Source organism: Microcaecilia unicolor, chromosome 1 (assembly GCF_901765095.1).
Source record: "Microcaecilia unicolor chromosome 1, aMicUni1.1, whole genome shotgun sequence".
Lineage (NCBI taxonomy): Eukaryota > Metazoa > Chordata > Amphibia > Gymnophiona > Siphonopidae > Microcaecilia > Microcaecilia unicolor.
The window spans coordinates 293110832-293137304 of NC_044031.1; positions in this window are offsets into that span (position 1 = coordinate 293110832).

Consider the following 26473-nt stretch of genomic DNA (forward strand, 5'->3'; position numbering starts at 1 on the left):
TAGATAAAGACAGATAATATTCCAAGTGATAATATTCCAGGTTTATGTGCTATTGGCATGTCCATTCTCAGAGCCAAGGTTTGCTCTGAGACACGTTTTTGAAGCTCATTAAAGAACAAGAGTGGAAGATCTGAATAGGAAAATGGGACATATGCACAAGTGTTATAATGATACATCAGACTTTATTATAACAGGCTCAATGGAGTGGAGAAGAGTTCTAAGTTGTTAAAGGTGATCTACATAAGCAAATCAGCAGATATTGCATTTTATTTTAAATGTAGGAATTTTTGTCATGCCTGAGAATTGAAATAGAAACTGATTCAATTTATATATATGTCAAACAGTTAGAGTGGTATAGTTAAAGTGTTTTCTGATAATTCCAGGGGTGTTTATGTACATTGTAATGTGAATGTGGTTTTATGAGGACTATTTTATTGCTATAAGCATATATTTGTTTAATAAAGTATAAATTTTAGTGTATGTATATTTATTTGAATGAATTTAGTAATATAATTGTATCAGCAATAGATATATCTGATAGATGGACACTGGAGATATTCTGAAAATCTGATTCGTTTTCTGTCTCTCCAGGACTGAAGCTGGACACCCCTTTTTATTTGAACAAAATAATACATCTCAGGACTGATATTCAGAAGATTTGAGGCTATTCAGACCAATAATGATTTTTTTTTTATTTATTTCCCCACTTCCCCCTCCTCCTTTCATGGACTAGATAAATTTTGAGTGATCCACAACTTGACAGACAAAATGTGTCAAGCTATAGCATAGTGGAATTATATGTGTGGTAAAGTGCAGTTTAAGTGGGAGAGCACTGATATTCAGGGCTATCAAGAACTTAGGAGTCCTTTTATTAAGGTGAGCTGAAAAATGGCCTGCACTGGTGTGTATTGGACATGCACAGGTCCATTTTTCAGCACACCTGCAAAACAGGCCTTTTGGGGGCCGAAAATGGACATGCAACAAAATAAAAAATTGGTGCATGTCCATTTTTGACCTGAGACCTTGACATTGACCTAGTGGTAAAGTCTCACATGTTAACCGGGCGGTAATGGTCTATGCGCATACAATGCCGATTACCGCTTGGTTAGCGCCACATGCTGGAAAATGTCTGACATGCTTAGTGGACATGCTCAAAAAAATGAAATTATCGTCCTGGGCCACATGGTAGCCAGGCAGTAGTTCAAAATTGACGCACTTAGGACACACTTATGCGCCTACGTGGCTTTGTAAAAGGGCCCATTAATCACGTAGGTCTGATCTCATAGCTATCCAAGGGATTGGATTTATCTGGTCAAGTTCACTGTGTATCTGATTAAGTATTATGGTGTCTTATCTGGATAACTTTCACCTGACATTGACCCTCTCGATATTCATCTCCTTTTGTAAGGTACAAGGACCTAGATGAAATCTGATATTTCTTATGGGGTCCTTTTACTAAGCCACGGTAAAAAGTGGCTTGTGGTAGTGCAATCACATCTTTTGGGTGCGCACTGGGCCATTTTTTACTGTGTCTAGGAAAAAGAGCCTTTTTTAAGTGGCTGTAAAATGGATGTGCATTGAAATTGAAAACATTGCACATCCATTTTTGGCCTGAGACCTTACCACCACCCATTGACCTAGTGGTAAGGTCTCACGCGCTACTCAAGTGGTAAGTATGCAGCGTGTAGCAAGTGCTGTTTACCACTGGGTAAGCAGCCTGCAGTAAAAATTAGAAAATTATTTTCTACCAAGGGATTTGGCATGTACCAAATTTGCTAGCTGGGTGGTGGTGCCAGTTTGGCATGTGCTGTATATGCGTAGGCCCTTACACTACTTAGTAAAAGGGCCCCTAAACGAACACTATTCTCCAGATGTTAACAATGTTAACAACAACAAAAAAAAAGAGAGTAAATGAAACTATTTTCATCGCCAAACTAAAATGCAGATTTCATTATTTCAAGGCTGGATTAAAAGAACCATAAATAAATGCGAGAGAGAGAGAGAGAGAGACTGTGAGAGAATTGACTAAAGGTTAAGTTAGATTTGAAGTGCAGCAGCATTCAAACGAAATGACCTAAAATATAAGGGGCCCTTTTACTAAGCCAAATAAGTATCTACACGCCTCCAACATGCGCCAAAACGGAGTTACCACCCGGCTACCTTGTGGCTCTTGTGGTAATTTCATTTTGGTGTGCATCCGATAATTGCGGCCAAAAAATAATTGCTATTTTCAGACATGTATACTGGGCGCACACCAAGTGGCATTTGACACACATAGGTCATTACTACCCGGTTACCAGGTGAGACTTTACCACTAGGTCAATGGACGCGCTGCAATTTTTATTTTGCCGCACGTCCATGTTCGGCAAAAATTTTAAAAAAGGCATTTTTTACAGGTGCGCTGAAAAATGATTCTGCATGCGCCCAAAACACACACCTACACTACCGCAGGCCATTTTTCTGCACGACTTTGTAAAAGGGCCCCTAAGATTATTAGAAAAGGAATGGCACACATTTTATTTTATTACTAAGCCAGTAATTAAAAGCCATTTGCTTGGTAAACAGTATTTTCAAGGGTGTGCTGGTCAAAACTTTTTGTTTTGTTTAGTTTCTCTTGTGTAAGAGATATTTGGGATTTAAGTTTTGCATTTATTTGTAATTCGAATGCATTGTGGTCAATAGTGCATGCTGTTGTTCAATAGTGAATGTTTAAATAATGCAGATTATTGAGCAATAACACACACTGTTCAGCAAAAGGGCACAGTACTGAATGATATGATGCACTGTCTGAGCAACAGTGTTCTACTCGATCCTTTTACTAAGCTGCCTTAGGAAAGAAAAGAAATTAACAAAGTCAATGAAGGGAAAACGTATTTTCCCTTCTACTCCAAAGATTACAGAATGTGTAAATAAATAATTCAGAGCAAATATGCTCTGGAAAACATGGCAAAAGAATGTATCAAAATCTATGGAGAGAAACAAAATATTTAGAATGACAAGGAGCAATAATCTAGAGGGACATTTTCCATGATTGCAAAATTTGGAATATACACCTACTTTTTGCCATGTTGCCTACATTTCATTTCAATGAATTAAACATGAAATGCTTGTTTGTGATTTTATTTCATAAATATGATACTGCTCTCTGAATATTCAAAAGCTATTCCTGTGTGAAAGCATGATTATGCATTATTAAGGCATGAATGTTAAATGATATAGTTCAACTATCAATATTTATAATATATATACAACATGAACCATGCAGCCAAATGATGCATCTCCTAATCTGGAGGATGTTTTTATTATCAGGTTTAATGCAGAAGGAGTCAAGAGAGAGAGCTATAATTTATTAAAGGATTTATTAACAATCTACTTGCCTAGTAGGATTTTAATTTTACACATACTTACCATGTTTTTGGATTATATTAAATCTGGTTGAGCATGTGGATGAGAATATATGATATAGATGGGAGAAGAGGTGTTAATGGGTAGCAGTTGCTGCTGTTTGCTCTTTTAGGCACTAGAGAGAATTCTGCCCTTATCTTTATTTCCTCCTAGGGTCAAATGAAAACCAGTAACTAGACCTGACTGCATTTCTGGAGACTTCTGAAATAGAACAAGCCCAGGCGGCTACATTGGTAGCAACTGTATCTTTAATTCCTGATAAACAATGGTTTTTTCGGCTGTTCTTTAGGAACCGGGATAAATTATTCCCGAGCCTAAGAATAAATATGTTTCCTGATATTTTGAAAGAGACCCAGAAAAGGCGTAAATAATTTTTACTGTTAAAACCTGCCATTCTCCAACTTGGAGGAGTATTTTATTTAAGGTTTCTTTGTAAATGTATCATACAACTTAATTCATTTAAATATGTTTTTATGGATCCTTCACATTTCTCATCTTTCATATCATCTAAGAGAGCTGAAGGAGTTTAACTTAAAATTTTCTGTCCTATACTAGGTGCTGATTAACCTTTGTTATTTACCTTTTAACCTTCCTGAATTTTGAAATCTTGGATCGATTTATAGTGGACTTGAATGTTAAATAGTACCTATATTATATTATTTTCTTTGAGTATTCTCGAAATGTAATAACACTTTCTGGATCAAGTGTATAACCTTGAGTAATGTTATAAAACAATTGTTATAAATAAAAATTTAAAAAAAAGAAAACCAGTAACTACTTATGACATACTCAACAAGATCCTCTTCAAAATTAAAATAAAGCATCAAGATAGGGAAACAAATTTCTGGAAATGTCCACAATTTACTTGACTGAAGGTGCAGGTAGATTTCTAATCCTGCATTCTCTTATTAGAGGTCTTCTTGAAGATCAGCACTCACTCAGAAACCATTAAAGAATATGCATAATTCATGAAAAAATCCTACAAAACCATAAATACCTGTCAAGAAACTTTCTTGCATAGCTTTTGTAGGGCTATAAAAGGAGTCCAAATTTCGTATTCAATGAATGGGTTTTCATTACTCGAGAAGATGAAATATGAGTTACACGTAGAGTTGTATTTAGCTTACTTTTCTTGTGGCTAAGGAGTATTCATAAATTTTGATTTTGTGCTAGTACAGAAAGTATAACGTTGCCTGGAACTATTTTCTTTGCCAGCAAAGAAGAAAAAGTAAATCACTTTTTTAGTGGATTAAATATCTGTTAGAGTTTGCTATAAACAACCATATTTTAGAGTACTTTTGGCTTAAGTGATCCTTTTCAGTTTACTTCCCAATTTTATCTTTAATCCATAATGCAACATCTCACTGAACTTTTCATTCCATATTTTTTTAAATAGCTAGTCTGAATTGTATTCAGAATTGTAGCCTGCATTAGGGTTGCTGTTATTTGGGCGTGTGGAGCTTCTGCACTCAAAGGAGTAATGTCCAAAGTTGTTATATTGCCAACACTGGACATCACTGCGTCGGAACGGGCTTGGCTGTGCATCCCTACTAGGGTCATAGAAGCAAGGACCACCCTGTTTCCCTCTGAAATTCCCTCTAGTATGTCCCCAGCCTCTAGCATGCATGTACAGTACGGGCTGGTAGTCTGAATGAAAGTGGGGGCCATTTTCATATTCAGTACAGTATGGATAGTTTTGGCATTCAGGGGTACAGGGAGCCTGGTCACAGACAAAAGTAGGTTTGTGTTTAGCACTGGGCTTCTGCTTCGAGTTAGACTGATCTTCAATCTGTTTAATCTGCAGGTTCATTAAGTGCATCTGTAATTTCTGCATTTGTTTGGTCTGGTTCTGGGTGTTTTTAAGAAATGTTCTGGTATGGTGTAAAATGTGTTCTTTCATTTCCGGCCAGGGTTTCTGGAAAATGCCTACAGTGTTATCAAGACCCTCTTTAATCTTAGGAGGGAGGGTTTCTTTGAACAGGTGATACAATATTGGCAGGCTATTTGGAGCATCAAAACGCTCTTTGGTCTCTTCCCGGTACAATTGCTGCAGTTTGAGCATGTACGTTTCTATGGGGTCGGCAGATTCCCAGTGTTGGGAAGTAAGGACCGAGAAATCCTTACGTGTAGAGAATCCTGTAGGGATGGATGCCCATAACCTAGTCTTGGTGAGATCGTAGAATGCATCACCATCCCAAGTGTTTACAGTAGCTGCTTCGGGAAAGCCGGCAGCAGTAAAAAGGTCTATGACATTAGCTTGTGGGATACACCCTAAAAGTGCTTTGATATCCCCGAGGGCTAAGGTGGTCCCCATAGTCAAATCGTTAAACTTCTGTATCCATTTGTTTCCACCCTTGGTAAGGTTAGGTAATTGTTGAACTAAACTGGTCAGTTCAACATTCAAATAAGGGGTGTACTCTGTATGTGGGAAACCAACAGAAATTTTATTAAACAAGGGCAGAACATTCATTGGTGGGCTGGACTCCGGAGGGAGAAACTTGTTCTGATATTTCTCCCTCAGTCATGTATGTTCTAGCCCTGGGACCCCATTTAGGGTCGGGGACGGGAACAGATCAGGTCCCCAGCAATTTTGAGTTTATCTGGCTGTACTGACCCATTGCGAGGAAATGTGTCCGACTGTGGCCATAGGGACTCGGACCAGACTGTGAGGTTATTGGTCCATGGTTGGACCCAATACCAGGAATTCTCTTGCTGGGCTACATATTGGTTAGGGGAATCAGGGACCCCTCCTGTGTATCCGATAAGTGGATAATCCACGGTGGGTTTGGGTCTAAGGACTTTAGATCAGGCGTGGTCGGCGAGCACGGATCTGTGAGCACTATCTTTGAGCAGATGGTACTCTTGTGTGGCGGCATTCAGATCGTGCTGTACATTCTGTATTTTGAATTGAAGGTCTCGCTGCAAGTTGGAAACATTTATTGGGGTGGCGGGGTTGTCGGGATATGCGGATGTGTGGAGACCTGCTTGAAGTGACTCATCCTGCAAGCTACGGTAAGCAGAGTCAATCAATCCCCTCTCGAGTTGGAGTAAACACGAAGGCTGAGGAGGGCTGTTATCCTCCTCCGGGGCCATTGGCGGAATGGCACCACTTCATGTGGGGGTCTAGGGCTCTACATCTACAATTCCACTAATGTACGTGGTAAGCTTGTCGCGTGCAGTAGTATGTTCTATCACGGAGTCGTTTAGCTCTGGGTATAACTTTTGGTATCCTACTGCCGTACCACAAGCTAGAAGCTTGGTGGTGTCTGGGGTGGTCTGGGCATCGTATGGTGGCGGTTCCACTGGGGCAGTGGGTGCCGGAGGCTGTGATGGGAATTCATTTGCATTGGGCAGGGACTTAGATTCTAACTCCCTATCTGCAATCAGGATCCATTTATTTATAGCCTGTAAATGTTTCCTGCGGGATTTATCCTTCTTATTGCCCTCATTAAATTTTACCAGCTTGCACAGTGTGCTGCTGTCAAAAGATCCTTTTAAAGGCCAACACAAATCTGTCTGTTTTTTGTTCCATTTATACCACTTGCTACAGAGCATAGCAAGTTCCTTTTTGTCTACGGGGAAGTATTTAATTACTATGTCAAGAGGTGTAGCCATGGAAAGAAATGTTTCATGACTTACTATTCTTCGTCCTTACCAGGACCATCTGTTATGTCGGGTTCTCTGCAGCAGAATCACAACACCTTCTGGATCTCTCGACTCAGACTAGGGACACCGGTGATCTCGACTCGAACCAGGATACCTCGGATCTCTCGACTCAATCCCAACGTGGATCTCTCGACTTGAACCGGGACACTCGTTCACTGGGACCCAGGATAAGGGTCGACCAGGGGGTCAATTTGGGCTGACTAGAGAATCGTGCATTGACTCACATCCACTCCTATCAATGTCGGAGGGTCACAAATTTGTAAGATATTTAATCTTTAGTCTACCTCCCCAATGTGTAATAAGACCAGTTACCAGTTCGAGGAGATATAAGACAAGGCTGCACTTATGAGAAAAGCAATCCAATTTTATTCTCTTATCAAGCAGGTACAATAAGTTTTCTCATGGGAGATCAGTTTCTATTACACAGAAGTGTTGTCTGACTCTGACTCTCCAGCAACTATATTCCGATGCATACAGTTATATATGATTATCTTAGGCAACATTATATTTCACTTTAAGCTAGTCATATTTCTCAGAACGCTAGGGAGTTTTCTACAGAGGTTATCAGGCCATCTGGTTTTCCCCTTAATCTTACTAAACCATGTTATCTTGTGTGTGCATACTGACCATTTCTCTATTCTCAGAACTGGTTGCACCCTCTTTCCTAGAATTGTTTACACCCAAGGTGAGTGTGATTAGATCATACATTTCTGAGAAGCACTGGTCACTCAGCCTGTATCCTGCAGGCCTTGAACCAAGGTCTGAACCAAAGTCTATAGCTGAGATCAGATTCTACAAGAGATAATGTTTATGTTTATTTTGATTAAGAATTTATATTCCGCCCTTTCATATGAGATTCAAAGTGGTACACAAATCAATAATAAACTGAAAGGAACTACAATAACAAACACAAGAGTGGAGAGATAGAGAAAAAGAAAGAAAGCAAAAAAAAAACCAACCCAAACCTTAACCGTTGCCGGAGAAAATGGTGAAGGCGGTTAGCTTAGCGGAGTTTAAAAAGGGGTTGGACGGATTCCTAAAGGACAAGTCCATAAACCGCTACGAAACGGACTTGGAACAATCCAAAATTCCAGGAATAACATGTATAGAATGTTTGTACGTTTGGGAAGCTTGCCAGGTGCCCTTGGCCTGGATTGGCCGCTGTCGTGGACAGGATGCTGGGCTCGATGGACCCTTGGTCTTTTCCCAGTATGGCATTACTTATGTACTTATGTACTTATGTAATATTAAAAGCAGTTACTGCCAAGTCCAAACCTAACTGAGAACTGCACACCACTGTAAAAGGCTTAGGTAGGGAATGCTTGCCGAAACAAATGAGCCTTCAAAAGTGCTTGAAACCAAAGGTAAGTAAGCTCAAACCAAAATAATGAAAGGAGGGAGTTCTAAAGGGTGAGAGCCAAAGCAAAGAACGCTGAGTGACATGTGGTTTTGAGTCTAGTCATATGTAGAGGAGGGGTAGCTAATTGATGTCCCAGAGAAGACTGAAGGGTCTGGACGAGATTATATGGCATAATAAGCATGGCAGCATAAAGGGGAGTACCCAGGTGAAGAGTCTTGAATGTCAGGGTAAGGATCTTATGGATTATTCAGTACTTGATAGAAAGCCAGTGGTGCTGCTTGAAAAGTGGTAATACATGATCAAAAGGGCAAGCATGGATAAGTATACAAATGGCCGTATTTTGGATGGTTTGAAGTTCCTTGAGAGCTAGCACAGGAAGCCCAGTGTAAACCATGTTACAGTAATCCAGTTTGGAGACAACTAAGGCATAATGAAGAGTAGCACAGCTACTATCTTCTAGGTAAGGACATATAGACTGGATCAAATGGAGGGAGTGAAAACAAGATCTGGTAACTGCAGAGATATGCTTTCGAAAGGTAAGGGCAGGGTAAAAGAGAATCCCAAGGTACTTCAATGAACCAACTAAGTGGATGGGGGAGCCATAGAATGTGGTCAAGGCGGTTAGCTTAGTGGAGTTTAAAAAAGGTTTGGACGGCTTCCTAAAGGAAAAGTCCATAGACCGTTAATGAATGAACTTGGGAAAAATCCACTATTTCTGGGATAAGCAGTATAAATTGTTTTGTACTTTTTTGAGATCTTGCCAGGTATATTGTGACCTGGATTGGCCACTGTTGGAAACAGGATGCTGGGCTTGATGGACCTTTGATCTTTCCCAGAATGGCAATATTTATGTACTTATATACTTATATGTACTTAGCCCTGCAGTAAGGGAACAGCAGAAAACCAAGTCAATACTGAGCCTCCTATGTCAATAGCGTGAGTGAGCAGAAACAAGTGATCTACTAAGTTAAAGCAGATGAAAGATCGATAGAGACAAGCAGAATCACAGAACCTTTATCTAAGACAGAGTGAAGTTCACTGAGTAGACAGACAGTTGTTTCAGTACTATGATGAGTCCAGAAACCTGATTGTCTGGGGTACAAGGTAGGGTTACTGTCAATAAATGATGTCAATTGATCGAACATAATTTTTTCTAAATTCTTAGAAGCAATGTACAAATTGGAAATGGGTCTGTAAGAAGAAATATCTATAAGAATAGCTGCTGAATTTTTCAACACTGGAGTAACTACTGGTTTTTTTTCCAGCTAAGGTAAACAGCACTAGAATTAAGATGCAACATGATGAAGTAAAAGAAGCTCAAGACCATAATGGGGGATTTCTAACCAGGAAGAAGGAAGTGGATCAAGCAAACATATTGTAATATGCTTATGTTTAAGCATGTTTGAGAAGAATGTAAGAGATGGTATAGCAAAGGAATTCCAGCTAGCACATGACACCATGTCCCCGGTGTAGAGCACATAAACAGTAACATCTGATCCTTTTACTTTAAACTCCCAAAGACCCTGGCCATGGTATTTTTCACTTGTGCATTTGCATTGGTTGAAACAGGGCTGAAGAGAACAAAGATGTTTCAACTCAACACCCCATTGCACATGCTCCCACTGTTTTTTTTAAAGTTGCATGACACACTACTCTCCCTCTCTGCTTGCACTTTCCCAGATAGTTTGTCTGGATTCATGAATGGAGGACTACAGTTCCTGGGGTTATCTGTCAAATACTTTCAGGCAACCTTAATATCCCCCTTGATGTAGTCCTCCAAGTAGAATCTTGGTTTTGTAATTGCACAGCAATTTTAACAAATTTGACAAGCTAAGATATAAGAGGTAAGGGGCCTGAGGCACTTTTCTTTTCCAGTGTTTCTGTCCCTTGCTCTAATCTCCTTTTACTGGATTTGTGACTCAAAAAGGTGAGCAAATCTCAGCCAACATGCATTCCTCCAAGCCCATTTTAAAGTATGAAAAACATACATATTTTGTAGGACCACCCAAAACATACCAGTCCACATCTCCTTTCTCTGCACATTGTGTTGCCACAATACTAGTTTAAGTACCTTTTTTAACATGCTTTATATACTTATATGACCTCTCACATGTGTAAATCTTTTTTTTTTAATATGTGTGAATGGGACCTAAAATTTCTAAAATTACCTCTTTATTGTCACTATTTAGCACCATGGAAGGGCAAATGTGTACTTCTAGGCATACAAAAGTCAATGTTCTAAAGCAAATGCATAGGTAGCTTGTCTTTGAAAATCAGCAGGGTTTCTATAGAATAAGAAGTTGCCATTTTCAGTTGCCCTACTGGAGAGCTACCCACAATGGACTAAAGACTGTTAGAAGATAATCAGTGTATCAATATATCGTTACTTTAATGCACATTTCTGTGGGAACATGTATATCATTTTTCTATCACAACTGAGCACAGCTGACATAAAACAGAAAAGAAAATGCATTATACAGCTCCTCAATGAATGTTTTAGAACTAAAGAAAGTACATTTTTCTATGATGTATGGCTTTATTTCATCTTCACAGTGGTCTGCAGTTGTCAGATTGACACCAGATGTCACACTATTAGTAGCAGTAGATTTCTTATTATTTTTCTGTTTGTCTCTTTTTCCATCCAAAGTCCCTACACCTTTCAATTTACACAGTAGCAACTATCAACTAATGGTATTAAACCCATGTAACACTACAGGGCCAGTGCAATTTTTCCACATTCAATGTCCTTTATCTTTGGTGGCCATTCTTATGATCCAGCTCACTGAAACTGTAATGAGCCCCTTGTGAATCTTCACTGAAAAAATATAATGGTAGTTGATCACTGAAGACGGCCATTAATCGCACTGCAGAACACTCAGCTATTACAAACTGTTTGCTATGATTTTAGTACTGACATGCTATGTAATATTTTAGCAAGACAATAAATAAATCAAAGTCAGGAATTTATGTACAGGATTTCAATATCTATTGGGGAAACTTTATAAAGATATTTTTTGCATATATATGGTGCTTATCCCAGAAGGTCCTATTTCTGATTCATATATGCACATTCTAGTATTTCCTTGTGTAAAAAGCATCCATGTGATTTTTGAAATGTTGTGATTTTCAGATGAATAACCTGGCTATGTTTATATATCTTCATCTCAAAAAGAGATATGACAGAGATGTGGCATGGGCAGTGCAGAGCTTTACATGTGTAAAACCAATTTCGTAAAGCATGCTGATGTGCAAGGTAAAATATTTAAATGTTGACATTTACAGTTGATATAAATAAGGGAACCCACTACTTTTAACTAGTGGGTGGATAATATTAGCTGAGCCAGGTACATATAGAGTTTAGAAGTTGGGAAAAGGTGGGGGTGGGGATGGAGAAGTTAAAAAATAAATGGGAAGTGTAGGATAGGTTCGATTGGTTGGTGGCAGCTAGCAACAGGTTAAAGGACAGAGAATAAAAAAGAGGAATTGCATTGGTTGGGTTACAAAAAAGGAATAGGAGGAGCTGTGAGAGGGAACAGTGAGGAAAATGTTTGGCAGGCTAGAGGACATTGAGTATTGGGAGGGGTAGGGTAGTTAAGGTTTTGGCAATTTTCCCTCTCTCCCTGTGTCTTGTGTTTGTCTTTTAATGTGGTAGGTGTTTCTGTGTGAGACTTCTGGATGGGAATTGGGGTTGCTGGATACATATTCGGGAAGTGAAAGTGGGTTGGGAGGTTGCAGCTGGTGGTAGTTCAGCATTAAAATTAGGGATATCGGCCCCAGATATGGCTGAGGTATGAGCATTTATTAAAATAGTTGTGGAGAAATGTGGCACTCGTGGGCAACACCGCTGCGAGGGGAGGCACGGCCCAATGTCACGGTGAGTCATGCTCTTGTATGATGTTGGAAAGGTTTTAAAATTCATGGTGAACTAGTTTCAGCACCGAATAGCTCCCTGGTTTGAATTATGAGTTATGTTATAATATTTATGAAATATTTAATAAATCTGTGGCCAAGTTTTTTTTCACATAGATATGTAGTCCTGTTTGTTGATTTGATATGGAATGATGAATAAGTTGTATGTAGCAGGGACAGAATGTGAATGCTAATGTTAAGTACAAACAAATGCCAATACGGCATGCATTTTGGGACTGATTTTGTTCATGGTGAGTGTGTGTGTTTGGGTCCCTGTGCACCTCTCCCCCTTGACTTATTCAGCACCCTCACTCGCAGACACAGCATATGATAAAGTGAAATCTTCATCTATCTTTTGTCATTAGCAGGATGCAGACTGTAGAAGTCTGTCCGGCATTGGCCTTAGTTTCCCAATACTGGAGTTGCTGAATCTTCATCTGACTTTTTCCATTTGCAGGACACAGACTATAGAAGTCTGTCCAGCATTGGTCTTAGTTCTCATTACTTTTGCTCAACATAACAGCTCAACAACAATGTTGTGTTTCCATCCTGGGCACTGTATGTCACCAAGCTGCACTGAGTGAAACAAACCTATTATATCTTCCCCTTTACTCCCAATGAGTGTAATACTTATATTCTGACTTTTGCCACCTTGTGCCTTCTATGACTTTGCATCCCCCCAATGGTCACTGTCTGGTACTGCAGAGCTATAAAGAAAGAGACAAATCACACCTTGAGTACTCTACCTTCCTCATGTGAAAAGAAGTTTGTCACTGAGCTGCACTGAGTGAAACAAACACAGCCCCAGTAGATCCCCCCCCTTACTTCCATTGAGTGTACTTCTTGTACTCTGTCTGTTGTCTCCTTTTTCCTTCTATATTTGGTGCTGCTCGCACCAGCCTATCTCAAGTAGACTAGAAAGAAAGAGAGAAGTCTGTCTTTCCCTTGTGCCTAAGTTTGTCAAGCTCTGCTATGTAAAGGACTATTTTTTTTCTTTCTATGTCCAGCTTTCATGCTTTTCTCCATATCTATGTTCTTCCTTCCCCCAAGAGCAAGAGCCTGTCAGAGCTCCCTGCTCTTATATAGTGATTGGATGAATGTCAACTTACAAAGAAGAAAAGAAAAGAAACAAACAACAGAAGAAAAAAGAAAGAACGATTCAGTTTGGAAGTTGGAAGCATGCACTGCGACATTAAACTATTCACTTAAAAACAAGCACCTCAGAGAACCGAATTTGCAAGATCAACATGCATAACAAATCTCTTGCCCTTACAAAGACCCCCCCCCCCCCCCCACACACACACACACACACTCACAGGATTGCCAAATACCTGATGTTCTTTCCACCTCCTTTCAGACAATAACAGAAAAAGAGCTTAAACGAGTGGTTCCCAAACCTGGTCCTGGAGGTACCCTAGCACGTAAGGTTTTCAGGATACCCATAATGAATATTCATGAGAGAGATTTGCTAGCACTGCTTCCACTGCATGCAAATCTCTCTGATAAATATTCATTGTAGATATCCTGAAAACCTGACTGGCTGCGGTGCCTCCAGGACCAGATTTGGGAACCACTGGAAAATAAACAAATAGCTGCAAGCAAACCATCAGCCTGCAGAGGGAGCAAATTGCCCTAGGAATAACCATGCATACGTTAAGTTCTCAATTAAACAAACAGTGAGAGTGGAAAGAAGCAAGGTGCCCTAGAAATGACTCCACAGTTCTGGTAGTGTGTACTATTTGATAAAAGTGTGTGCTGCTCAAAGAATGTGTGATCTTATCTAATGGATGAATTTTCAGATTTCTTCCAGCCATTTTCAGGTTTTAATGACATGAAACAACATGGCTTATATCACTGAAATGTCCTATGTCATTGCTATCATATCCAACATACATGCACACACACAAATGAAATACAGATACAGTAATGCACTCAAGCACATGGAAACACACACACACAAACAAACAAGTTGCTGAGATTCAAATATACATCAGGATATCCAAAATTCAAAGCAACTGCTTATCTGACAGTGACCCCCCCCACCCTCCCCAGTGTAATCTGTATTTCTCTATAATTGCTATATCAAGGGGTTGGCGTTTATTTTTGGATTACTGTCAGTTCACAGGCACAGTTTCTTTAAAAGTCACTTCTACTGCTGATTGGCTCCAAGCATATCTCAATTTTTTCTAAATAATAGTATTCATTCGTTCAATGGTTGCCTTTATTTTTGGAGTTAACATGCCTGTGCAAAATTTGACTGATCATAGTAGATGACAGCAGAGAAAGACCTGTACGGTCCATCCAGTCTGCCCAACAAGATTTTATTTTTATTTTTGTTACATTTGTACCCTGCGCTTTCCCACTCATGGCAGGCTCAATGCGGCTTACATGGGGAAATGGAGGGTTAAGTGACTTGCCCAGAGTCACAAGGAGCTGCCTGTGCCGGAAATCGAACTCAGTTCCTCAGTTCCCCAGGACCAAAGTCCACCAACCTAACCACTAGGCCACATAAACTCATATGTGCTACTTTATGTGTATACCTGACTTTAATTTGTATCTGCCATTTTCAGGGCACAGACCGTAGAAGTCTGCCCAGCACTAGCCCCGCCCCCCAACCACTAGCCCCACCTCCCAACCACTAGCCCTGCCTCCCACCACTGGCTCTGCCATCCAATATCCGCTAAGCTTCTGAGGACCCATTCCTTCTGAACAGGATTCCTTTATGTTTATCCCACACATTTTTGAATTCCATTACCTTTTTCATCTCCACCACCTCCCGCGGGAGGGCATGCCAAGTATCCACACTCTCTCCATGAAAAAATACTTCCTGACATTTTTCTTGAGTCTGACCCCCTTCAATCTCATTTCATGTCCTCTAGTTCTACCACCTTCCCATCTACGGTAAAAGTTTGTTTGCAGATTAATACCTTTCAAATATTTGAACGTCTGTATCATATCACCCCTGTTTCTCCTTTCCTTCATGGTATACATGTTCAGGTCAGCAAGTCTCCCCTCATGCGACTTGTAATGCAAATCCCATACCATTTTTGTAGCTTTTCTTTGCACCGCTTCAATTCTTTTTACATCCTTAGCAAGATACGGCCTCCAAAACTGAACACAATACTCCAGGTGGGGCCTCACCAACGACATATACAGGGGCATCAACACCTCCTTTCTTCTGCTGGTCACACCTCTCTCTATACAACCTAGCAACCTTCTAGCTACGGCCACCACCTTGTCACACTGTTTCGTCGACTTCAGATCCTCATATACTATCACCCCAAGAACCCTCTCCCCGTCTGTACATATCAGACTCTCACCGCCTAACACATACGCCTCCCGTGGATTTCTACTCCCTAAGTGCATCACTTTGCATTTCTTCGCTTTAAATTTTAATTGCCAAACCTTACACCATTCTTCTAGCTTTTGCAGATCCTTTTTCATGTTTTCCACTGCCTCCTGGATGTCCACTCTGTTACAAATCTTAGTATCATCCGCAAAAAGGCAAACCTTACATTCTAACCCTTCGGCAATGTCACTCACAAATATATTGAACAGAATCGGCCCCAGCACCGATCCCTGAGGCACTCCACTGCTCACCTTTCCCTCATCTGAGCGAATTCCATTAACCACCACCCTCTGGCGTCTGTCCGTCAACCAGTTCCTAATCCAGTTCACCACGTCAGGTCCTATCTTTAGCCTTGCTTATGTTTTTAAAAATTGTATTTGTTAGCATGCTATTAATTAAATTATTTCCTTTTAACAAATGCAGAGAATCACATGATGGTTTGCCCTTTGATATTGCAAGAATTTATTTATCTCAATCACATCCAAAAAGTGTCATACAGCAGCATTTTGACAAATTTCTTCTCAAAATGCCCAAATCGGTATGTTTGAAACCTGCTTTGCAGATGTCTATCTATGCAATTCATCTGCAGTGCATCAAAATCACAAGGGGGTGTGTCAGGGGCATTTTGAAAGTGGGATTTGAGCGGCCTTAGGTCGTGCCTAACATTTTGTTTTATAGTCATAATAAAACAAAATAAAAACATCCAGGGTGAAAATTCAAATGGTTTGGTCTAGACCTGTTTTTCTACTGAATAAGACATAAAAAGGTGCCCTAAATAACCAGATAACCACTGGAGGGATTAAGGAATGACCCCCCTTACTGCCCCAGGGGTCACTGACCCCCTCCCATACCAAAACAATGTAAATGAAAATAGTATTCACCAGCTTCTATGACAGCCTCTGATGTTATAACCAGGTCCATTACAGCAGGATGCATTAGTGTAGTGGTGGGTGCAGTGCCCTCCAGATAGGTAGATCCAGCCCCATACCTCCCTCTACCTGTTACACTTGTGATGGAAACTGTGAGCCCTTCAAAATTGACAAGAGCCCCGCTGTACCCACATATAGGTGCCCCCTTCACCCATAATTGTAGTGGTGTACATACCTATCTATAAGTGGGTAGTGCGTTTTGGGTGGGTTTTGGAGGGCTCATCAGATGATAAAGGAGCAATGGTGAGATTGTGCCTGGGAGCATTTATATGAGGGATACAGCAGTGCCCATTGATCTCTTGGGATGTCTGGGGAACTGGTCTGCTAAAAATATTGGCCCCTCCTACATCCCAATGGCTTGATTTTGTGTATTTTTCACTTGTACTTTTTTTTTAATGGCCAGAAAGATAAACGCACAAAGCATAAAACCTTTTTTGAAATGGTTACATTTGCCATCATTCAGAAGAAGCCCACACAGGTTTTATTTGCTTCTTCTTGAAAAGAAAAACCTTTATGCAAGGTCAGTGTTTCCAAGTCCAGTCTTGTAGTACCCCTTGCCAGTCAGGTTTTCAGGATATATACAATGAATATGCATGAAAGAGATTTGCATATAATGGAGTCAGTGTATACAAATCAAGTTAATGCATATTTATTGTGGATATCCTGAAAACCTGACTGGCAAGGGGTACTCCAGGACTAGACTTGGGAAACACTGTGCTAAGTTATTGTCCTGTTATATGAGAACAGTTCACTTCTTCACAATCTAAAATACATTGCAGCTGCCATGACACTTCAGTTTGTGGTGCCCTCACTTGTTCCTGAGATTTCTAAGTCTATGATGTTTCAAAGCTTCATGTTTCCAATAAATCCAACTCCTGATATTCCAGTCCAGGGGCTACAGCTACCTTTGCTGCAGTGCAGTGCAGGGGCGTAGCTACGGCATGCAGGAGCAGCCTTGATGATAGCAGATTATAGCTCCATACCAGAACAGGTCTCCCAGCCCCCGCTGCCTGACATCGCCCCCATAGGATCCGAATTACTGAAGCTATTAGATGTCATCAGTGCAGATAAACTCAGCAGGGAGACAGTAGGCAGGTAGGTGGAAGTCAGGCTGGTCAGACAGCGTTGTAGCCACGAGGTAGGGCCTGTCGGACAGCATTAGAGCCACGAGACAGGAGGGAAACTCCAGACGAGGAAACAGAGTCAGCACAGGCCCGCCCACTCTGACCCGCCAATCGGTGCCTGTCTTTTCAGCAGCTCACTCTGTTTCCTCTTCTGGCTCTCATTATTCCATCGGGCTCTCCCTGAGTCAATCGGCACCGAGGCAAAAAACGGCCCGAGTTTCCCTCCTGTCTCGTGGCTCTAATGCTGTCCGACAGGCCCTACCTCGTAGCTACAACGCTGTCTGACCAGCCTGACTTCCACCTACCTGCCTACTGTCTCCCTGCTGAGTTTATCTGCACTGATGACATCTAACTACGGAGAGGCCATTGAACAGCCTGCAACTGAGCTGTGATTGAATCAGCCTAACAGTCTCCTGTCTCCCTGCTGAGTTTATCTTCAGGCTCAGGGAAAGGATGGGGTGATTGGAGATGAATAGCTTCAGTAATTCGGATCCTATGGGGGCGATGTCAGGCAGCGGGGGCTGGGAGACCTGTTCTGGTATGGAGCTATAATCTGCTATCATCAAGGCTGCTCCTGCATGCTGATAGCTAGCCTGTCCCACTCTCACATAAAGTCTGCTCCCTGCAGCTCAGTCACACAGAGCCTGCCCCTCCTCCACAGCTGGTGCACACACAGCCTGCCCCCCTGCGGCCCATGCACTCACCGGATGTCTCCACTGAGGCCCATGCACACTGATCTTCCAAGGTTCGGGTTTCCCCCCCCCCCCCCCCCCCACCAGACAGACATAGAGTGACTGAGCAGTGAACTCCTAGAACCTGGAATCCCAGGTGCACACTCATCGGGGGCAATAGATCTCTATAGGAAGCTCAAGACCAGGTAACAAAAATGTTTTAATTTGTGTAATACCAGGTTTAAACAAAAATGTTGTGTATTTAATGTTGGTGGGTTTCTGGGTGGGGGTGGGCTCTGTAGTACCAAGGAGGTTAAAAAAAGTGTTCATATATAAAACTTTAAAAAAAAAACTTGGGCACTGCAGAGACCACCCCCTACCGAGAAACCCACCAACATTAAATATAAATGTTGGTGGGTTTTATATTTAATTCTGGTGTGCATCAGGGTTGGGGGTAGGGGAGATGGCTACAGGGATGATTGGGGGGGGGGAAGGGTAGGGCTGATGCTGGGCTACAGAGAGGGATGGGGGTAGGGAAGGGCAAGGCTGATTCTGAGCTACAGGCCAATTTTAAAATTTTGGTCCTCTATTCTCAATTGATGAGGGTTAATCTGTGTTCTGAATGTGATCCAGGTGAGAGATTCTGTTGGCATATGGTTTGAATGGGATCTGTATCAGTCTGACTTGTCTGTTTTGTTCCAATGGAACACATTGCTGTTGTGTATATTCACTGCTGCCTTTTTAAAGGTGCTGTTATTGGTATTTGTGTGTTCAGAACTGGTGGTATTAAGGTTTGCAACATAGGTTCCAAGTATGTATATGGTTTATGTTGATGCAGGACAACTGCTGGGCAGACTGTTTATTAAAAATGTGTCATCAAGGGCACTCTAAGACATTATTTAGGAGTGTCCCAAGAAACACTACTCACACCCATATACATAGTGCCCACCCATATTAGCTCTGGGCCCACCCAAAATGTTAGGTCTGGCTACGCCACTGGTGCAGTGGGAAAGGTAAAAAAGCAGGATCATTCCTGCCCTGACAATATACTGTCAACAATACTCAGTAAATGATAGAGGAATTAAGAATATAAGCATTGCCATACTGGGACAGACCGAAGGTCCATCAAGCCAAGCATCCTGTTTCCAACAGTGGTCAATCCAGGTCACAAGTACCTGGCAAGATCCCCAAAAAGTACAACACATTTGATGCTGCTTATCTGAGAAATAAGCAGTGGATTTTCCCCAAGTTCATTTTAATAATGTTCAATGGACTCTTCCTTTAGGAAGCCATCCAGACCTTTTTAAACCCCCTTATACTGCATGGTGAGCACTCCACAACCCACCTAAAAGAGAGTGGAGAACTTCCTTAAATACTCATAGGCAGGATGTGATATCATCAGTCGGTGCCCTGTTGCAGGTCCATAAAAAGGAAGTGTAGAGTTCCAGGAAGTAAAATAGTCTTCAGGCATGGGAAGCTGCTTCAGAAACAGGTGAGGGGTATGACAGCAGCCGATCCCTACGGCCCCCCTGGCCCAAAGGTCAATTGATAAGTGATTAGGCCATGTGACATGATATAACAGAAGGTCCAATGAAAGGGGAAAAATCCTCCAAAATAGTACCTTGAATTTGAGATACTTGATATGTAGGCACACCTTCTTCCCAGGGTGAACATGCCTAGATCTAGTTCTGGCACAGTTGACACAGGAGACAACATAATTTTATAGCTCCTGAGACCTGAGAGGACCTCAATATTGTTGTGCCACAAATTGAGGGGTTGTCTTTATTCCAAGGTGTCCCTTGAGTTGGAAGTCAAGTGCCCCATGCAAGACCCTCCTTACTCATTCCAGAAGAATTGTTTCTTCTGGAGGTACTGTGATCTTGGAAACAGCCAGAACCATATCTGGGTCAATGATGATTTGGGGTTCTGCAAGGATTAGATAATTAAGTCAATAGACAGTATGGACTGTTAATCCTGCTAAGGTAATCTAATACAAAAAAAGCTGAAAAACAGCCAAACACAATCTCAAAGGATCATATGAAAAGAGATTGCACAGCAATAGCTAACTAGTAGGAAATACCCTCAGAAACCAAGGTCTTTGCCAAGGTCTGAACACCAGGACACTGATATCTACATGAGATTTTTTGTGCCTGTGATCTTGTCTCATTCATAGGGTATAATATCCCACCTGTTTTCAAACAAAACTATTCACAACAAAGCTAATAATTTGAAAAACATAATCAAAAATGAAAAATTAAACATTCCAAGCTTAGCATGAATAAACTTAGCTTTTTCAAGGCTGGCTTGGTAACCCCACAATCCAACTGTTAACTTTCATTTGTTCACGGGGGCCCAAATCGTTTCACCCACATGGCTTCATCAGGAACCACAGTTTTTACATGGTTACAGGGGTATAAATCTAAAATTAAAAAGATATGTATCAAATTGTGAACAAACCATTTAATCACTCACAATATGCTGACAAACCATTTACAAATTCACATTCACCATTACTTCTTGATACAAAAATACAAAACACAAAGACCCACCCAAAACTATAGCACTTACTTTCAGCCAACTGAACTTCTCAGGAGACCAGCACTGATCTTAACTAACACCCACTTTGTTTCCTTTATACAACCACTGGTAAAACAACCAAGACCCTAATGTTGTTAGTTGTCTCAGCTGCATCTTGTTAAAATGATAGTGGTAATCAAACAATCAAAAAGAATCAGGAAAAAAATCAATCAGAGAAAAAAACAATCAGAAAAAAACCAAAAAAACAGAGAAACTGTGATCATAAACAGCACTACCAAAACCTCATAGTAAACCATTCAAACTGAACTGTACTATAACACGCAGAGAACAAAAAATGCTTATGAAGTTACTTGCTCTCCCCACTTCCACAAAGTGACAGCTAATCAACATAGGTAGGAGATACAAACAGGGTCCCCAAGGGGCGTTACAAGAATATCATATTGGTGTATCAGTCATTCATCCACAAAGTTCCCGGTGACCCAGAAGTCCATGGTAGCTTTGTTTATTTCCCCATTAAAGAGTGATTGGTACAGTGATGATGGAGGTTGAAGCAACCTGGAGTGCCTCCCCAACCACCCCTAGACCATGAAATTTCCCAGTTTCATGGGGTATCAAGTACCATTATGTCCAGTGTCTGCACAATATAAACATAGGTCTTGTGCTCCCTGATGTCATTTCTCCTCCTCTGAAGGTTGAGAACATCCAGTCTGCATGGGAACCTCCTCCAGGATGGCAGGAGGAGCTGGCCTCTGTGGATCTAAGGGGTTATGAAACTGTGGAGTCAAAAATGTAGAGCAGCATCTGCCCCCACATTATTTAGCCCTCTCTTGAAAGTGGAAGACAACCTTGATGCATAGGGAAACAAGGTTATCCAAATTGGTGGGCAGATCCCGCTCTGCAAGTTCATTCTTAATGTGCCTCGCCAGGCCCTGCCGGAAGACGGCCACTTGGGCTTCTTGATTCCATTACAGTTCTGAAACTAGGGTCCAGAATTGAATGGCATACTGGCCCACAGTTAGTGTCCCTTGCTGTAGGTACAGGATCGCAAAAGCTACAGAGGAAAAACATCCCAGCTCATTAAATGCCTGCCAGAAGCATGCAAGGAAGCCACCAGTTTGGACTTAAGCAGGTCATCCTGCTCCCACAGGAGAGGGCTGTAGTTAAAAGTTCATCAAGCACTGGTTAATAAATCCTTGGCACAAATTGGGGTTCCCATCAAAGTGTGACAGTGCTGAGAGTCAAGGCAGAGATACCAGGTAAGCTGGAGGAGGGACTGCTGAAGAGGGTCCCGGAAGTGGATTCAGGACCAAAGGGGCTGCGGTTTGCATCACCGCAAGCTGAGCACAGACCCCTTTAAAACTTCCCATAATCTGTTGAAGTTGAGCCCATTGTTGCTGGACCTCCTAGGCAAGGTCCTGGAGAAGTTGGAGAAACAGCTGGTCAGTCGAGTTCATGGTCTCAGAAAACTGTCAAGGTTTGAAGAATGTGAGCCCTTGGGACGTAGTGAGAGTGGTACCACCTGTACTATGCAAGTATAGGCTGCAGGCAAATACAAACCAGCCTGTTTAGTATAGAAGTCCTCTCTTCCCATATTTGGAGACTATTTCAAACATTGTCTTGGAGAGTTGATCTCTGGGATATTGTATAAGATTTTGTATGTCCTATTTTGGTGATTCAATAGCTTGAGGGGGCTCTTTTACAAAAGTGCATAAGAGCTTATGCACATCCAGCATGTGCCAAATCAGCATTACCACTCGGCTACTGCATGCCCTGGGCAGTAATTCTGAATTTGGCTTGTACCAAAACCACAGTATTTTCTATTTTCTACTGCATGATGCTTACCCAGTGGTAAATGGCAGTGGATGCCTACTGCCCGGGTAGCTCGTGAGACCTTACCGCTAACTCAATGGGTGGCGGTAAGGTCTCAGGCCAAAAATGGATGTGCGTTGGTTTTTATTTTACTGCATGTCCATTTTCCAGCCCCTTAAAAAAGACCCTTTTTCCAGGACACAGAAAAAACTGGCCCGGTGCGTGCCCAAAAGACGCGCTCGCACTGCCGCAGGCCACTTTTTGCCACAGCTTAGTAAAAGGGTCCCTAAGTGAGGTGTTAACCTGGAAAAAACACTCTTATACAATAGTAAAGATAGTAGTATTATAAAAGAAATTACCTTTGGGAATTTAGGGTGGTACATACCCAACCTGTATTGAGTCAATAACATCAAGTGACTATACAAAATAACTATTTACTTGATTACAAACAGCAGTCTGAAATGCTAGTACAAGGCAGCATGCCCGTTGAACATAATTTTATATGAAGAATTTAGTTTATAGTGTAGTACCCAGACGTTGCCCAAGTGTTGCACAAAGTGGCACACAAAAGGGTGTGTCCCTTTCGCAACACCCCTTCAGTACAATGCCTCAGAGGTGGACACACTGTTATGGACACCCAGTGCTGATGTCACTAACTGCCCATGCAGTTTGAAGAAAAACAGCTGACAGGTGGTATTTGGTAAATGGTTCTAAACCCTGATGGGAGCTGATGAAGTAGTCATTGTATTTGTCCGTGAGCTCTGGCTTCATTGGTGGATACACTGTTATGGATGGCTGATACTGACATCACTAACTGCCCACGCTGTTTGAAGAGAAACAGCTGACTGGTGGTATCTGGTACCTTTTTTTAAGCCCCAATGGAGTTAGGAACTGATGGAGTAGTCACTGTATTAATCCCATGTTATTTCCTGTATCTCAAAGACCAGCCCCTCTGTTTACTAAAGCTTAGCTCAAGTTATCTGCAGCAGGGCTCATTTTATTCCTATGGGCCCTGCTGCAGATAACTCGAGCTAAACTTTAGTAAACAGCCCCCCAGAAGTCCCTTGAGAGTTAAGACTTCAGTTAATAGTTTATAATAGTCTGCTTGCAGCACTGCAGAACAGTGCAGATGTTTTTTGTTTTTTTGTATGTATATATAAAGATGTCCATTTAAACGCTCATTGTGTTATAGAAATTATATATTTTTATTATATTTGTACAAAGAAGAAAATTGTATTATTCTAAACTCTAATTAGGTTCATTTAGATAATTTTAGCTACCATTTGAATAATTACATGTTTAAATTAACAATAATTGTATTCACAATATATTTCAATATAATCCCAGTTTTTAGGATGATAGATAGCACAACTTGTGAATATTGAGTAGTACAGTATAGTCATGATTGTCAGCTTTTGGTATATTTTATTTTATTTTATATTTCTATTAATGGTATTAAATATTTGTACATATTCATGTATAGTAACATGTTTTAACAGAAGTCAACATACCCCTTATGTGGGCAGTAGTTGAAACATGTTTGTGTCAAATTGCTGGTGTTCAATCCTTTTAATAAAAATGATGTATATATTTAGGGTTTCTTTTACAAAGCTGGCTAGTGATTCCCATGTGGCAAATGAGAGGAAGCCCAGGTGGTAATTGGGCAGTGTGCAGACCTGCCTGATTACCAGCAGGCACACACCCTGGTGCTAAAAAATGCAAAAGTATTTTCTAGCATCAGAAATGGCACACAGGAAAGGCAGAACTATAGCCGGGCTCCTGGGCAAGCCCTGTGGTAGGGCTGATTTGCCGCACTCAAAGCCAGCACTAGCCCTCCTGCCTTTTACTAAAAGGGACCCATAATGCAATCTCAGCACAATGCTGCTGAATCATCTAATAATCACTCATTAGAACATTCAAATAAAATAGATATAATGCTACTAATTTTCTACAATACAGCTTACCATGTAGTTGAGGGGCCAAGTGCAGATATATATGTACCCCGGGTCTCACCCGGTTCTAGTTCCGGACAAAAGAAGTTCACTATCTCTTTCACTTCAAATCTCACAGTCTTCACTTTCACACGGACTACTCTTACCTCACACCTTCTTTCAGTCCACTTACAGTAGAGCTGGGTTGGGTAAATGGTCCGAATAGCAATCTGGGGATTTGGGAGACATTTTAACATTCAGGATTCCACTCAGCACTTCAGTCCAGGAACCACGCTGCATTCCAAAGCTTAACAACAACTCAGCTTTTATTGAACTTCTACAACAAGCAGCTGGTAAATTAATATACTGGCAACACAATTGATCGAAGTACTCTTGAATAAAGTCAGCTTCTTTTTTCCGTGGGGAGCAGCTACACCACTTATTTCATGTGGGTATTTACAGGAAATACTTAAGTCAGGGCTATTTACATATAGACAACGACCCCTGTTCATGCCTATTCCAGAGTCCTCAATCTCAAAGGGAGTGCTTCTTGCAATTTTCCAGGTCCAGACCCCCTATGGTCTGACCTCCCTGCAGAATGGTCCTTTGCGTTAGCAGTGGCACCAGTCCGACGCGAGGATGGGCACTCCCTGGCTCTACTCCCACACTCCCGTACTGAGTCTGTCCCCTACCCACACCCATAGAGCTCTCCTCAATCACAGTTGCAGCTTTGCTGAGCCACAACTCTCCTTTACAGCCAGTTGTTGATCTCTCTTATTTGAGATTCCCCTTTTCTCCTTCAGGTCAGTGGCAGGGGACTTTCAGGCAACCAAAGACCCCCCTAAATGGCATAACCTAAACTTTATCTCCTCTAAAACTCCTCCCTCCCTGTCACTCTTTAGTCCCAGGGCATTCTCTCTCTGCATTTTATTTCATAAACACTCCCATAGGCTGGGCTTCCTCCCACCCAGGGGCCTCCCAGTCACTCCTCTCAGTGACTGTCTATCAGGGTTTACATTTTTCAGTAATCACAACTTAACCAGGATTACATTTAGATGGAGGCAAGATGATTGGTATCCTTTTATGCCATACTGGGACTTTATAAAAGTTGCACCCCTGCTACCTCACCTGTTTTTTCCTGATCTGGTCCATTGTTGTGATCACCTTCCATGGAGCTTTCACCTCATTTGGTGTTTCCTTTTGTAATATTAGTTCATCTCTAAAAGTATGTATGCTCAAGCCAGTGCACACTTATAGAAAAGGCATGCATGGAGAAAGAGTCTGAGCAGAGCATGGGTGGAGTCACTCTTTACGCTATAAAATACACATAAATCTTACATACTAATACTTAGGGCTGCTCCCAAGCTGGCATACACATCAGTGCCTACAGTCTGCCATTATTACTGCATAATTGATGCTAGCATTTTATAAAGATACAGATGTAACTTTATATGCAAAGAATAAGCATCTTCCTGTCCTATTAATCTAGATGCTCTGTTATAAAATTACCCTTTTACAGAATCTAGATTAAAAACTGGGTCCAAGGCATTTCCAAAGTCAGATGGGACACAATCCCCATTCAATGTTCTCTTTCCTTCTGGAAGCTTGCCAGGTGCCCTTGGCCTGGATTACTTATGAAACATGCATGTGCCTATGAAACTTCATAAAATATTAGTACAAATCTAGCAGCAATCATTCCTAGATTGAAGGTACAGACATTACACCTGTTCAAGAGCAGGAATAATGTTCATATGTGAAATATGCAAGTACATGTGCAGATTA